This window comes from Peromyscus leucopus, chromosome 10, assembly GCF_004664715.2.
Source record: "Peromyscus leucopus breed LL Stock chromosome 10, UCI_PerLeu_2.1, whole genome shotgun sequence".
In the NCBI taxonomy this organism is placed as follows: domain Eukaryota; kingdom Metazoa; phylum Chordata; class Mammalia; order Rodentia; family Cricetidae; genus Peromyscus; species Peromyscus leucopus.
This window is the reverse complement of record NC_051071.1, coordinates 89,621,399-89,634,970: the sequence shown is the minus strand read 5'-3', so window position 1 is coordinate 89,634,970 and position 13,572 is coordinate 89,621,399.

Below are 13,572 nucleotides of genomic sequence, written 5' to 3'. Positions count from 1 at the left end.
ACTAGGAAAGAGAAAGAAGGGAAATGTCAGGGTAGAAGAACAGATAGAAAAAGGATAGAGTAGATCAAGCAATGGAAACAATAATAAAATGAAGATCTAAGCTTTGACCCTCAGAAAAGTCCTAGTGTGTCTGTTTGTCTGTCTAGTAGTTCACCTGCTCTGCATCTTCTCTTCAGTTTCTCTGACCTGCTGAAGGCTGCCACCCATCAACACCCTAGGTTTGAACCTGACATGTTGGAGGTGTGTGTGTGTGTGTGTGTGTGTGTGTGTGTGTGTGTGTCCCATTTCACTGGCTCCAGAGAGTTAAGGTTTACACTCTCAGATAGAAGAATCAATGGAGTGATTAGTCCTTAGATTCCATGGCTCACCTTTAATCCCTGGCCTGCTGAAGGCTGGATTCTACAACATCAAAACTTTATTCCCCTGTAAATCCAGGCAAAAATCCAGTAACTGGAGTTGTAGGTTCTATGCTAGAAATTTTCTACAGTTGTTTAAAGAGATGTGATTACTAACTGTCTTCTAAATATTTAAACTTCTACTCATGGACAAATGCTACAGTCAACTTTACCCAAAAACATTCCCACTGTAATGAACTGTGGCGAATGCAGAGACTCATGGCTGCTTCAGGTACCAGAGTGAGTGACACTTGAGTGTTTAACCCTAAACAGGAAATGTATACCATCTCCTCTAAAGCTTAGGACAGTGTGGAAGGGGGTGGAAAGTGTATAGGAGCCAGAAGATGAGAAGAAGGGCAGGAAATGCTATATTGTGGGCAGGACACAGTCATTGTCACTCTGGTCCATCTCACAACATCTACAGTTGCTTGCACAAGACTGGATCCTTCATTAGCATAGCAAGTTTCAGAGAGGGACTCAACAGGACCATACTCCATTCTGCTGAACTATTGCTACTGGTAGATTATGGGTAGAGGCAGTCATTGATCTCACATGTATACTCACAGGAGAGCCAGCTAGGCTTCACTGGATATTCTAAAACCCAGGGTCACACAAACAGCTCTGGTTAAGCTCTGTGAGTCAAATCCAAAGATATTGAATGTGAGAAAGGGACTTGTAAAGAGTGGCATTTGAAGGGGTTGGAAGATTAAGCAGAAAGGTGGGAGGGAGGGAGAATGGCTGAAATGCATTTTATACATATATGGAATTGTCAAGTTTTTAAAATAAAAATTATGAATACAAAAAAGGAACTTCTTGTGTAGAGTATCTAATGACTTTTTTCTACTTGGTTTCTTTTATTCTGTAAATCAGCAATGGTTATATTTTTTAAATTCACAAGATATTAACAAACCAAATTATAAGGAAAAGAGTCTAATCTCCAAAGTAATGTTATTAAATATTGCATGTTACTTCATCTCATTGATAATAATCATGAGAGGAAATCGATCAAATTTCTTTTTCTTGGAAAAGGAGAATTTGTCCCAGAAAATCTTATATTCTTTACATTTTTGTATCTTCATCTTTACAGTGAGAACATAAGCAACCATCCACCAAATGTAATAGCCAATGAATCCATCATTGGCCATTATCTGGTCCTTAAAAATATATTTATTCTGTTTTAAAAGCATGGTTCTAAAATATGTTTAAAAAAACTATGTTACTTCTAGGGTTAAAACAGATCAGTGAACTTGGTGTGGTGGAGCATGCTTATACTGTCATCACTTAGGAGGTGGAAAGATCAGGAGTTCAAAGTCATCCTCAGGTAGATCATATGTTTGACACTAACCTGGGCTAAAAAAGACACAACCTCAAAACAAAACAAAACAAAAAACAAAGAAAGAAAGAAAGAAAGAGAGAAAGAAAGAAAGAAAGAAAGAAAGAAAGAAAGAAAGAAAGAAAGAAGGAAACAAAAAACCCCACACAAAATGAATGACTATTAAAATGTCTTTGATGAGCTCATTAAATAAGATTTATGGATAGTGTCTTAGAGTTTCTATTGCTTTAATGAAACACAATGGCCAAAAAGCAAGCTGGGGAGGAAAGGGCTTGTTTGGGTTATACTTCTACATCACTCCTTATCACGACAAGAAGTCGGGGCAGGAGCCTGGGGGCAGGAGCTAATTGCAGAGGCCATGAAGGAGTACTGCTTATTTGCTTGCTCATTGTAGCTTGCTCAGCCTCTTTCTTATAGAAGACATAACATGCCTTACGACTGGATCTTATGGAGGCATTTCCTCAACTGAGGCTCCTTCATCTTTGATGACTCTGGTTTGTGTTAACTTGTCATAAACCTAGCCCAGACAGGTGGATACTTCTCTGTGGTAAGAAATAATGGCTCAGGAGTCTTGACTGGGGGCTTTGGCTATAGTTGCGATATGAAGACAGGGTTCTTGTTATATGAAATAGCCCTTGTGACATTTCAGGGGGACTTTGATTAGAAAGTCACTTAAGCTCCAGGTTAACTCAGTGGTACAGGATTTGACAAGAACATTGCTGAGACACAGATGTTGGGGTCCTGCCTTGAACATCAGTATCTGTAGAAACTGGTTCTTGGAATACTTGCCTATTCCTAGATCTTCTAATTCCCAAGATCCTTTGCAGTCCTAGAGATTACAGACTATGCTGCTGTATCTGCACCTTTTACAGGTCTTTATTTCCCTTGTGTTTCTATAATTTATATTCATAAGTTCTTCATTCAGTCTTTTCCCATAACAGGATAGTACTCATCAGTAATATGGATGTTTTAAAATATCTTACAGACTTATGCACATGTATCAAAAAATCCAGTTTGGCTCCTGGTACAGACTCAGTGTGCCCCTAGTTCTTCCTGTTTGCCCTTTCTGTGGTTCCTTCTAGCCCATCTGCATTCCTTTGGGACTCTGCTCATTCACAGACTCTCTCTAGCAGGGACCCACAGTTGCCACACAAGGCTAGTACTCAGGTAGGGGACCTTCATCCTCCTTCCTGTTCTCCATTCTGGTCTCTCTAGACTTACCCCCAGTCCTGCTGCAGTCTATCACATGACCCACCACACATACACTGTACATGTTCATCTGTGAGGGACTTGGGTTTTGGTAATTACCCAGAGAACTCCCATCTCTTTCCTACCACTCGAGTATTTTCCTAACCAAGCTCTGTTCCTCTGTGAGTATTTGTTGATTTATGGAACAGCTCTCTACCAGGGTCCTCACAGTCCTTCCAATAGACTGGAACTCAGGGACCACACAGCTGCCACACGTGGCCAGGAGAAGAGTGGGCCACAGTGACCAAAAAGACAGAACACCCACCCAAAAAATGCAAGACTGGACATTTACATCAAGATACACTTCAAATATTGTAACTCTAGACTCCTAGATCCCAGTGCACAAAATACAAACAAGACCAATCAAGACAATATGCCTCCGCCAGAATCTACCAAGCCTATCAAAAACCTGAAAACTGTTCTACCACAAGATCCAGCTAGAATGTGCTTGAGTATAGATCCAAAGGTCTCTACATACTACTAAAGAGGTTTTCCTCATCAATATACACTGCTGCTCTGTTCATTAGAGCCAGAAATTGGGAACAGCTTTGATGTCTATCAAGTGATAAATGGACACTGAAAATGTGGTACATCTAATCAAGAACCCAAAAGACAAATACTGCATGTTTTATCTTACATGTGTATGCTGGCTTTTAAGCTTTAGACATGTGTGCTTCAATCTGAATACATAGAGTTTAGGCAGCTAGTAATGGACCAGGGAGGACAAGAGGATCCAAGGAAGGAGAAATAAGAGTACAATACTCTAAAGGATAAACGGAAAACTAGACTGGGATTAAATGGAAGAGTATGTGAGGGCAAGGTAGATGAGGGAATAAAAGGCAGGGCAATTACACAAAGGCCATTTGAAAACCTATATAGAAACTTACTATTGTAGAAGCACCCTATAAATATGTATATATGAAAGGAATAATAATGAAGTCAGCATATAACAGAGAAGACAATGCTCTAGAAAGACATCTTATGTCAACAAGTAAACCTTGAGTGCCAGGAATGGATGACATCATGTTCAGTCATTGGCCAAAGGAATTCCTATAGCCCTCCCCAAACATCACAGACTATTGCCAAGGCTATTGGTTGCTATCCATAACCTGGTAGTAGGATCCTATTGCTGAAGACCCCACTTACTTACGCCATCAAATGCAGAGAATTGAAGCAGGTACACATTGGAGGCTTCAATACAACTCCTAGCATTCATGGTTCTGGGAGGTTCTTTGATGCTCCTACAGGAGAATCGTAATCAACACTATCCCCTAGCTATAAGATCTGTGACCTCCAGCAGTAACATGCCTGCAAGACATTCTTGCACAATAGTGGCACAAATGTTATGGGAACAACCAATCAATTTTTAAATTTGGGCTTAAGTTCCACAACCTGAAATGAAGCCCATACCTGACACTGTGAAGTGGCCAAGAACCTGAGACTAGACAGGTCCTGAGCCTGGGGGAAAACCTGCTGCTACTATTTGTCCAAAGAAACACAGCATACGGTGATTTCTGATGACATTGCTATACCTAAAGACCAGAACATTGCTCAACCCTCCTCAGAGAAGCTTCTTCTTGCAGTAGATGGTAATTTATAAAGAGGTCCACAACTGGACAATTTATAGAGACTGGGAAACTTTGTAGGACACAGTCCTACATGGGATGTGTTCATCAAACCTCTCATTGACACTGAGAGGTCTACACAGAAAAGGAGGTAAAAAGGTTTTAAGAGCTGAAGGTGGTCGATGGCTCCAAGGAAAGAGCATCTTTGAGAAACTATAGAACTAACATACACAGGAACTCACAGAGATTGTGGCAGCATGCACAAGACCTGCACATATCAAGCCAGACAGTATCCCAGCACTGAAAAGAGGAAGTGGACACAAAATCCTACCCCTAACCCAGAGGCTATGTGTAATTGGTATTTGCTGGGAAATAGAAAATCAGTTTTCTCCAGTAAGGTGTCACTGGGAATATTAGCTCCACTCCAGGACAGGACCTGTGCCCCGGGTTAAGTGACCAGCATGAAACAGATTCCATGTGGGTTTTTGCAGTTTTGTTTCTTATTTATTGTCCTACTGTTTTTCTTTTTCTTTAGTTTGTCTGTTTTGATTTTCTTTTGTTTTTTTCTTTTCTTCAGTTCTGAGAGAGAGACAGAGAGAGAGAGAGAGAGAGAGAGAGAGAGAGAGAGAGAGAGAGAGAGAGAGAGTAGGCTATCACTGAGTTATGTAGGTAGGTAGGTGGGAAGGATCTGGGAGGAGTTGGGGAAAGAGAAAGAATATGATCAAAATAAATTGTGTGGAAAATTCGTTTAAACAAAAATCTTTAAGTGCATTGTAGATACATTACAAACAGCCCTCTAGGTTAGGAAATGGATTGTGACTAACACATGTAGACAGTCATGCCTCTCTCCAATCAGGACTTCCTGTCTCCATGTGTTGCTTCTGAAATGACACAATGGACCCATCTCTGTTTACCATCAGAGCACTGTAACAGCTCGTTTGTCTTCTAGTATTTATAGGCATGGACTCAAGTTTCCCATCTGCTTTTTAGCCAATTTATGTTTTCTTAATTTATTGAGACAAATTCTTATGACCTTAGGACAAACTTGCTTTAAATCCATGTTCCTGTGATTCTGACTCCTGACCTGCTGCAGTTATGGTTACATGAGTATCCCCCTACATTTGGCTTAGTAAGCTTAATTTTCAAATACTTTTATGTATGCAGAAATTTAGGAAGATAGTGTAGAGAGTTCTTGTGTACCCTTTGCCCATAATTTGTTAAGGTGAAAATTTCCTTTGCCAAGGTACTTTGGTTAAAACTGACATTGACATTGGTATATTTCTGTACATTTATCTGAACACTATATCAAATTCCACCACTTTCCTGTTAATATCCTGGCTTGTTTTGGGAATCTAATTTAGGAACTACATTGTATCAAGCTCCCTCATTAAAAAGTAAACTGTTAGAAATAAAGGACCTCTGAAATCACTGAATTTAGACTCCGGTGATTAGATCCTGAGTATCATCTAGTACACAGTGGATGCTTTGCAGCATTGTTTCAACATCAGTCTGGAAGACATTGCTATACTGTTTTATCTCTGAACTTTAAAAACGAAGTTCTGTCCCTTATGACATTGACATTATTATAATTTACTGTATGTCCTGCATACTTTGTGAATATCAAGGCCTATTATTTAGGAATTCTATTTTGATAAAACTGCATGATCAAAAGCCCCTGAAACTACTTGGTGGGCAGTACCAATGTTTTGACTAAATGTGCCTCTTCTGATGCTTTCCAGACTAAGTAGATAGGTTGATCAGTACCTAGAGGCATTAGAACAATAGATAGATTTCTTCACAAAATTGAGGAGGATTAGACATCTCATGAGATAAAGGAAAATATGTATGACATCGGGAGAAACCTGCTGTTTCTATCAATCAGTAACTAAAAAAATTTTGCCATGGTTGGAAAAATAATTAATACCAGTCTCTGTTCTATTAGTCCCCCTGGCTAACTACTTCATTATCAGCACTGGATGGACCTTCAGTTCTCATTCTGTTGGAACAACAGCACTGCATTACATCTTAAAGTAAAACAGTATGAGTCCATGATTTGACGCATTCACTAATACCAGTGGAGAATATAACAGGTCCCCAGGCCTTACCATAGTTGACTCCATGATAGGAGTAATATTCAGCCTGTAGAACTCAGTGTGGAGACAGCACCACCTGTCAAGATTAAACAATACATCAAAATCCACATAGTTCTGAGAAAGTCTCAAAAACCTTGCTTTTTAGCTTCTACAGTTCTACTTCTGGATAACTGTTCTTGTAACCTGAAGTATGTCAACCCACACATGTTTATTGTACTTAAAAGCTCATCCTAAGAAAGTCTTAGTGCTATACAGGGACCCTGAACACCTCTGGCTAATAAAGACATTCTATGTCTTAAACCCACGTCTGGGCAGTCTTCTCTGGTGAATACCTTACAGCAATAAAGGCATAGCTTATAAACATATCCAACTAAGTGGGAAAACCCAAAAACATTAATGAATTTCTCGACATTTGTGACCTAACAAAGTTAAATACCAATGAGATAAAAAAATATGAATGGGATAGAAGTGGTAATATACCAATCCCAAAAGTCCAGGCTCAGATAGATTCAGTGTAGAATTCTACCAGGCCTTCAAAGTAAAAAAAGTAAGTGATCTCAAGAGATTCCCAAAAGTAGAAAAGGAAGGAATACTTCCCAAGGCATTTTAGGAAGCTAGTGTTATTCTGATACCATAACCAGACAAAGACACAGCAATATCAAAAAATTAGGGAACATAGATTGTGGGAGCCCGTTCTCGGATTCCTTGTGGCTTTACCCAGCAGGTCCACATGGAGGATGATTAGGACCACGGGCCTGAGTACAGGTGTCTGAGATAGTCTGCACTTGGCTGTGCTGGGGGAGGAGGTCTTTTGCTCCACCCTTTGGTGTCTCTATAAAAACCCTGGGACAGAGACAGTCAGGGCCCGTTGGAATAGATTCCAGGCCCTCTCAAGGCTATCCTTTATTTTCTATCTGTTTATCTCCGCAATATTCTCCACAATAAATCCTTTTATCTAATATTTCCTGCTGCTTACACTCAAGAAAACTATGGGGAGCTGTCGGGTGGTGGGTAAATGCCCCACAATAGATATAGACTTTCTCCATAAAATACCTGCAAACTGATTATGAAAACACATGAAAAAATTGTTTATCACTATTGAGCTGGGTCCATCCTTGAAATATAGAGATGTTCAATATACACAAATGAATAAATGTAATACTCTACATAAATAAACTCAAAGTCAAAATCACTTGATTATTTCAATAGATGTTGGAAAGGATCTTGACAAAATCAAACACCCTTTCATGAAATCAACCCTGAAGAGAATATGAATGGAGGAAACATATCTCAACATGATACAGACTTAATGACCTGCAACAACATCATGACATGTAGACAAAAACTCAAGGTATTTCCACTAAGATGAAGAATAAGCCCAGGCAGTCTGCACTCTCCACTCCTGTTCAGTACACTGCTTGTGATCTTAGCTAAAGCAGTAAGACAAGAGAAAGACAGAGACAAACAGGAAGGGAGAAGTGAAAGTGTCCTTATGTGCAGATAACACGAACCCACACATAACAGACTAAAGACTCCACCAGAAAATTCTTAGCACTAATAAACACCTTCAGTAAAGTGCTAGGATACAAGATTAACAAACAAAAATCAGTAGCTTTCCTATAATCAATGACAAACAAACTGAGAAAGAAATCAAGGAGACAATATCAACCGAGCAGCCTCAAAAGAAATAAATACCTTGTAGGAAACCGAATCAAGGAAATAAATGATCCCCACAATAAAAACTTAAAAACACTAAGAAAGGAATGGAGGAAGATCCCAGAATAAAGACCTCCCATGCACACTGAATGGAAAAATTGCTATTGTGAAAATGCTTGTTCAACAAACACACAAAAAAGCAAAACCAAAAAAACTTATCAATGTAATCTTCATTAAAATTCCATCATTTTTCACAGAAATTAAAAAAAAAATGGTAAAATTAGTATATTGAAGCATAAAGACCCAGGGACTTCAGAGCCAACTGTGAATAAGGAAAAACTAATTCTGGAGACATCATCATGCTATATTTCAAGATACACAACACAGCCACAGTACTAAAAACAGTACAGCAGTGGCACAGATAGAGATGTGTAAACCAATGGAATGGAACTGGGGACCTGTAACACGAATCTTAAAAGGTCTTACTAATGAAAACAAACCTGCAGCTAGGTATTTCGGTGAACGCTGAAAGATCAGAGAAACAGAACCAGCCACAGCCACCTCACCTTATCAATTCCTCAGCTGATCTCCTTTCCTCAAACTGGAAGCCTCTGAGTCCTTGTCCAAATGGATCTCAGCTGAACTGCTGCTCCAAAGCCTAAAATCTTAACCAGCTCTAGTTCCTGATCCTCATGCCTTATTTCTGCTTCCTGCCTTCACTTCTTGGGATTAAAGGTGTGTGTCACCATGCCTGGCTGTTTCCAGTGTGGCTTTGAATTCACAGAGATCCAGGTGGATTCCTGCCTCCAGAATGCTGGGATTAAAGGTGTATGTGTGCCACCATTTTCTGGCCTCTATGTCTGTCTAGTGGCTGTTCCATTCTCTGACCCCAGATAAGTTTATTAAAGTGCACAATATATTGGGGGATACAATATCACCACAGAGACCAGGATATACTAAATTATAAGGTGGTTCTATTTTGGTCCCTGAGAAATTTCTACACTGATTTCAACAGCATCCATATTGGTTTATACTCCTACCACCAGAGAAAAAGGGCTTCCCCTCCCCTACACCCTCACCATAGTTTGTTGCCATGTGTTTTTTCAATGATATCTATTTTTATTGGGGTAAAATAGACCTCAAATCATTTAATTTACAAGTACCCACTGGGTAAGAATTTGAGTAGGTTTGAAAATATTTATTATCCATGTTTTTTCTTTGTGTGTGTGTGTATGTGTATGTCTGTGTGTCTGTGTCTGTGAGCATTTCTTCTGTTGAGAACTCTGTTTATTTCCATGGCCAATTTTTTTTTTTTATTGTGTCATCTGGTTTCTTGATTTTTTCAGGTTTTTCTATATTCTGGCTATTATTCCTCTGTCAAGGGTGTAACTGATGAGGATTTGCTCCCCCAACATATATCCAAAGGACTCTGTCTCCTATAACAGAGATACTTGCACATCTGTGTCCATTGCTTCTCTAGTCATAATAGAGGAAATGAAAATTGCTAGATGTTCAGTGCTAAGATGGCACTGGTGATGAACTTAATGGAAATGTGGCACTATGATAATCCATGCTAGGGAGATATTGACCACCACACTAATGTAGACCATTTAGCGTACAAAAGTCCATTAGTTTTGGCCATTGACTAAGAGCAGGTTCATACTTCAAAGTCTCCTGTGCAGAAGAACAGAGGTACAGCATTTTAAAGTCAAAACCTACAATTTTATTAATGTTGGATGAGAGGCAAACTTACCTTGCATCATTTGTTTTGACAGAGCATTGTTATTTCAACACAACATGACAATTAATTTTGACTTATACCTTCTTCAGTTATTTTAGTTTAGGTTCACATATCACTAATTATTTTGGTTAATACGTGTGGTGGTATTCTCATTGTACTGAAATGTGAATTTAATTGTATGTTAATAAATAAAGTTGCCCGGGGGTCAGAGCTATGAGAGCCATTGACAGAGTGTGGTGGTGGTGGTGGTGGTGGTGGGGGTGGTGGTGGTGGTGGTGGTGGTGGTGCGCGCCTTTAATCCCATAGATCTCTGTGTGTTCAGGGATACAGCCAGCATTGGAGACATATGCCTGTAAGACCTGGGGGGCTGTACATACAGACAGTGACGAGGCAGTCACATGTTTGGGTTTAAAACCAATGAGAAGGCAGAATGACTATGAAACGACTTACACACAGGGAAATAGCTCTCTTTCGGGAAGCTAAGACCACCGCAGGAGGAAGGGTGAGATTTTAGCTCTGAGCTCTGACCTCTTGGCTTTCTCTTTTACACTGGTTCTGTGTTTCTTATTTAATAAGATGGTTGGTTACATCTACAAATATGTCTGGATCATGGTCATGGAAATCCCAAATGTGTTGCCAAGGCAGACATCTCTCTTGGGGGTAAAGGGCTGAGAAGTATCTGAGGAGACCCAAATGGAGTCAGGACAGGATGCCTTTTATCAATTCAGTACATGTATGCAATAGACTTTTATTGAGTATAAAGAAAATGAAATTGGAAAATGAATGGAACTGAAAAATATTATGCCAAGTGAGGTAATCCAGGCCTGGGAAGACAAATGTTCTCTCTCAAATGTTGACACTACATTGAAATTTTTTAGGTTTGTGTGTTTAAGTCAGATGCCTGTAGAGGCCAGGAAGTGTGAAAGGGGCCATTGCTGGGGAGGACAGTAAATGTGTATTATATGAAAATAGAGAGGGAACACTGGAGTATAAAGGTTTACTTGGGGCTTAGGGAGGAGGAAAGAGGTGAGGGGGTGGAGAGAAGTTCATCTGAAACAAGATCTGTGTGAAAAAGCCATGTGGAAATGTACAATTTTGCAAGCCAATTAAACAAAAAGAATTTTTAAAATGAGTTTGAAAGGTGACTTGTATGAGTGGATAACAATGCTCCCAGAGTCATAGGTTCTTGAAGAAAAATTCTAGCACAGATGTGGGATCCCTCTTTATTAGTTGTTGGCCCTGGAATCTCCAGGTGTCACAGAAGTGTAAGGCAGGTATTTCAAACCCACGTGGGTTTAGAGTAAGGCCAGGTTAGGATTGGGGGTGAACAGAATCACCCAGAAAGTTGATTACATAGTTATCAAATCCTGGGAGTTGGGGATGTAACTCTGGCATACCTGGGGCCGGCCTGGAGCCCTGGGTTAGGCACCAGCACTACTACACAACAGAAGTAAAAACTGACTAGAAGTAGACAACAACCACACAGAAGGAAGAACACAGTGACCTTTGGAAAGGGCGGCCATGACAGAGCTTGAGGGAAGCCCTGTGGTCCTCTGTCTTTCCTGTGTGTCTCACTGATGCTCTCTCCCCTCCTCTCCCCCACCTCTGTCCTTCTCCATTCCTCCCTCTTCTCTTTTCTTTCTTCTCTTTTGTTTTTCAAGGTAGAGAGCAGAAGCAGTTTCACTTTGTAGCCCAGGCTCGCCAACAACCTCTATGTAGCACAGGCTGTCCTTCAACTTGCAAACCTTGGGCCTCAGGCTGAGTCCTGAGATTATAGGTGTGTGCTCCTATTACTCCTTCTGAAGTACTCGAAATGTTCTATAAAATATCTGAGTTTCACAAATATAAATATATTACATTGTAAATATATATCAAGCTGTCTAGTCAGATTTTCTATAATTTTGTATGTATGTGCATGTGTGGCTGTATATGTGCATCATAGATGTGGAGGTCAACAATAGTGTTATCCTCACTCTCACACTGAACCTGAAGAATGAACCAGGACTTTCAGATTCAGCCAGAATGAGTGGTCAGCAAGGCCCTGGGATCTCCCTGGCTCTCCATCCTGATAGGGGAATGTCTTTTGGTGTGCTACAAATATATGTTGCTCTGATTGGTTGATAAATAAAGCTGTTTGGCCTATGACAAGGCAGCTTAGAGGCAGGTGGGAAATTTAGAGTGAGATGGGAAGAAGGCAGGGAGAGACACCAGCAAGCTGCCCAATGAGAAACATGTAATGGGACACAGGTAAAGCCACAGAACATGTGGCGATACATAGATTAATAGTTATGGGCTAATTTAAGATGTAAGAGCTAGCTAGCAAAAAGCTTGAGCCATGGCCATGAACTTATAATTAATATAAGTCTCTATGTGTTTATGTGGGGGACATGAGTGGAAGAGATTTGTCACAACTACCAGCAGGCCGGGACACAGGAAATCTTCTGACTACACCATCCCACGATCAGGCTTTTCACCTGGTGATGGGGATCTGAACTCAGGTACTCATGTTTACAAAGTCTGGCCACTGCCCAGCCTGAACTTTCTCTGTTTGTTCTCATACTTTAATAAAAGTTAACTTTATCAAAATCTTTTACAATTTTTATTCTTTGAGCATTTTGAGAACTTCATACATAGGATGTATTTTAATCATACTCAGCCTCACTCACCCTCCACTGCTACCTTACAACAGAATTCACCCCGAAGTCCCCTCCCAACAACTTCTTTCCCCATCCTCTGTTACCTCTTCCTCCCCCTCCCTCCCTCCTTCCCTCCCCATCCCTCTCTCTCCCCTTCTTCAATGATCCACGGAGTCCAGTCAGTGTTGCCCATGTACACATGGAGTAGAATCATCCCCTGGAGAGTCAACACACCAAGGACCACACTCCTGAAGAAAACCGACTTTCCCTCTCCTGGCAGTCATCAACTGTCCATAGCTCCTCCGCTGGAGGGGGAGGCTCATGTGACCCTTCCCCCTTCATGCTGGAATGTTACAGAGACTATTGGAGTATGAAACTGACTTGTTTTCAACATTGAACTTTTGGTCTAGGAAGTGTCCTGTACTGCACACACTGCACCATCTGACTGCAGGGTCACAGTCTACACTTAGCCCCCCCCCCCTCTTCCTGTTCTTTAGGGATGGAGTTCAATATTTAGCTAAGGCACCCAAACCACAAATCCTCCTGCCTCAGTCTCTCAGTTATAGGAATTACAAATCATGAGTAGTGAATTATTTCTCAATTTGTCCCTTGAGATGTAAAATGAAACTATAAATCAATTTACATTGACAACCTGGGCGCTTAACAAGCCATATCCTGGGCTGTCCTGACCCCGCGTTTGTCCCTTTCTGTGTTAAGCATATATTTGCCTCCTGTCTATTATCCCCACATCTGTTAACACCCCTCAACACACACACACACACACACACACACACACACACACACACACACACACACACACACACAAACACATAGAAACCATTACTTTCCTATTTGTCTCTTCCAGGATGCTGGTTTCTCATCCTCCAGCCCTGGTGTGGGCCTGT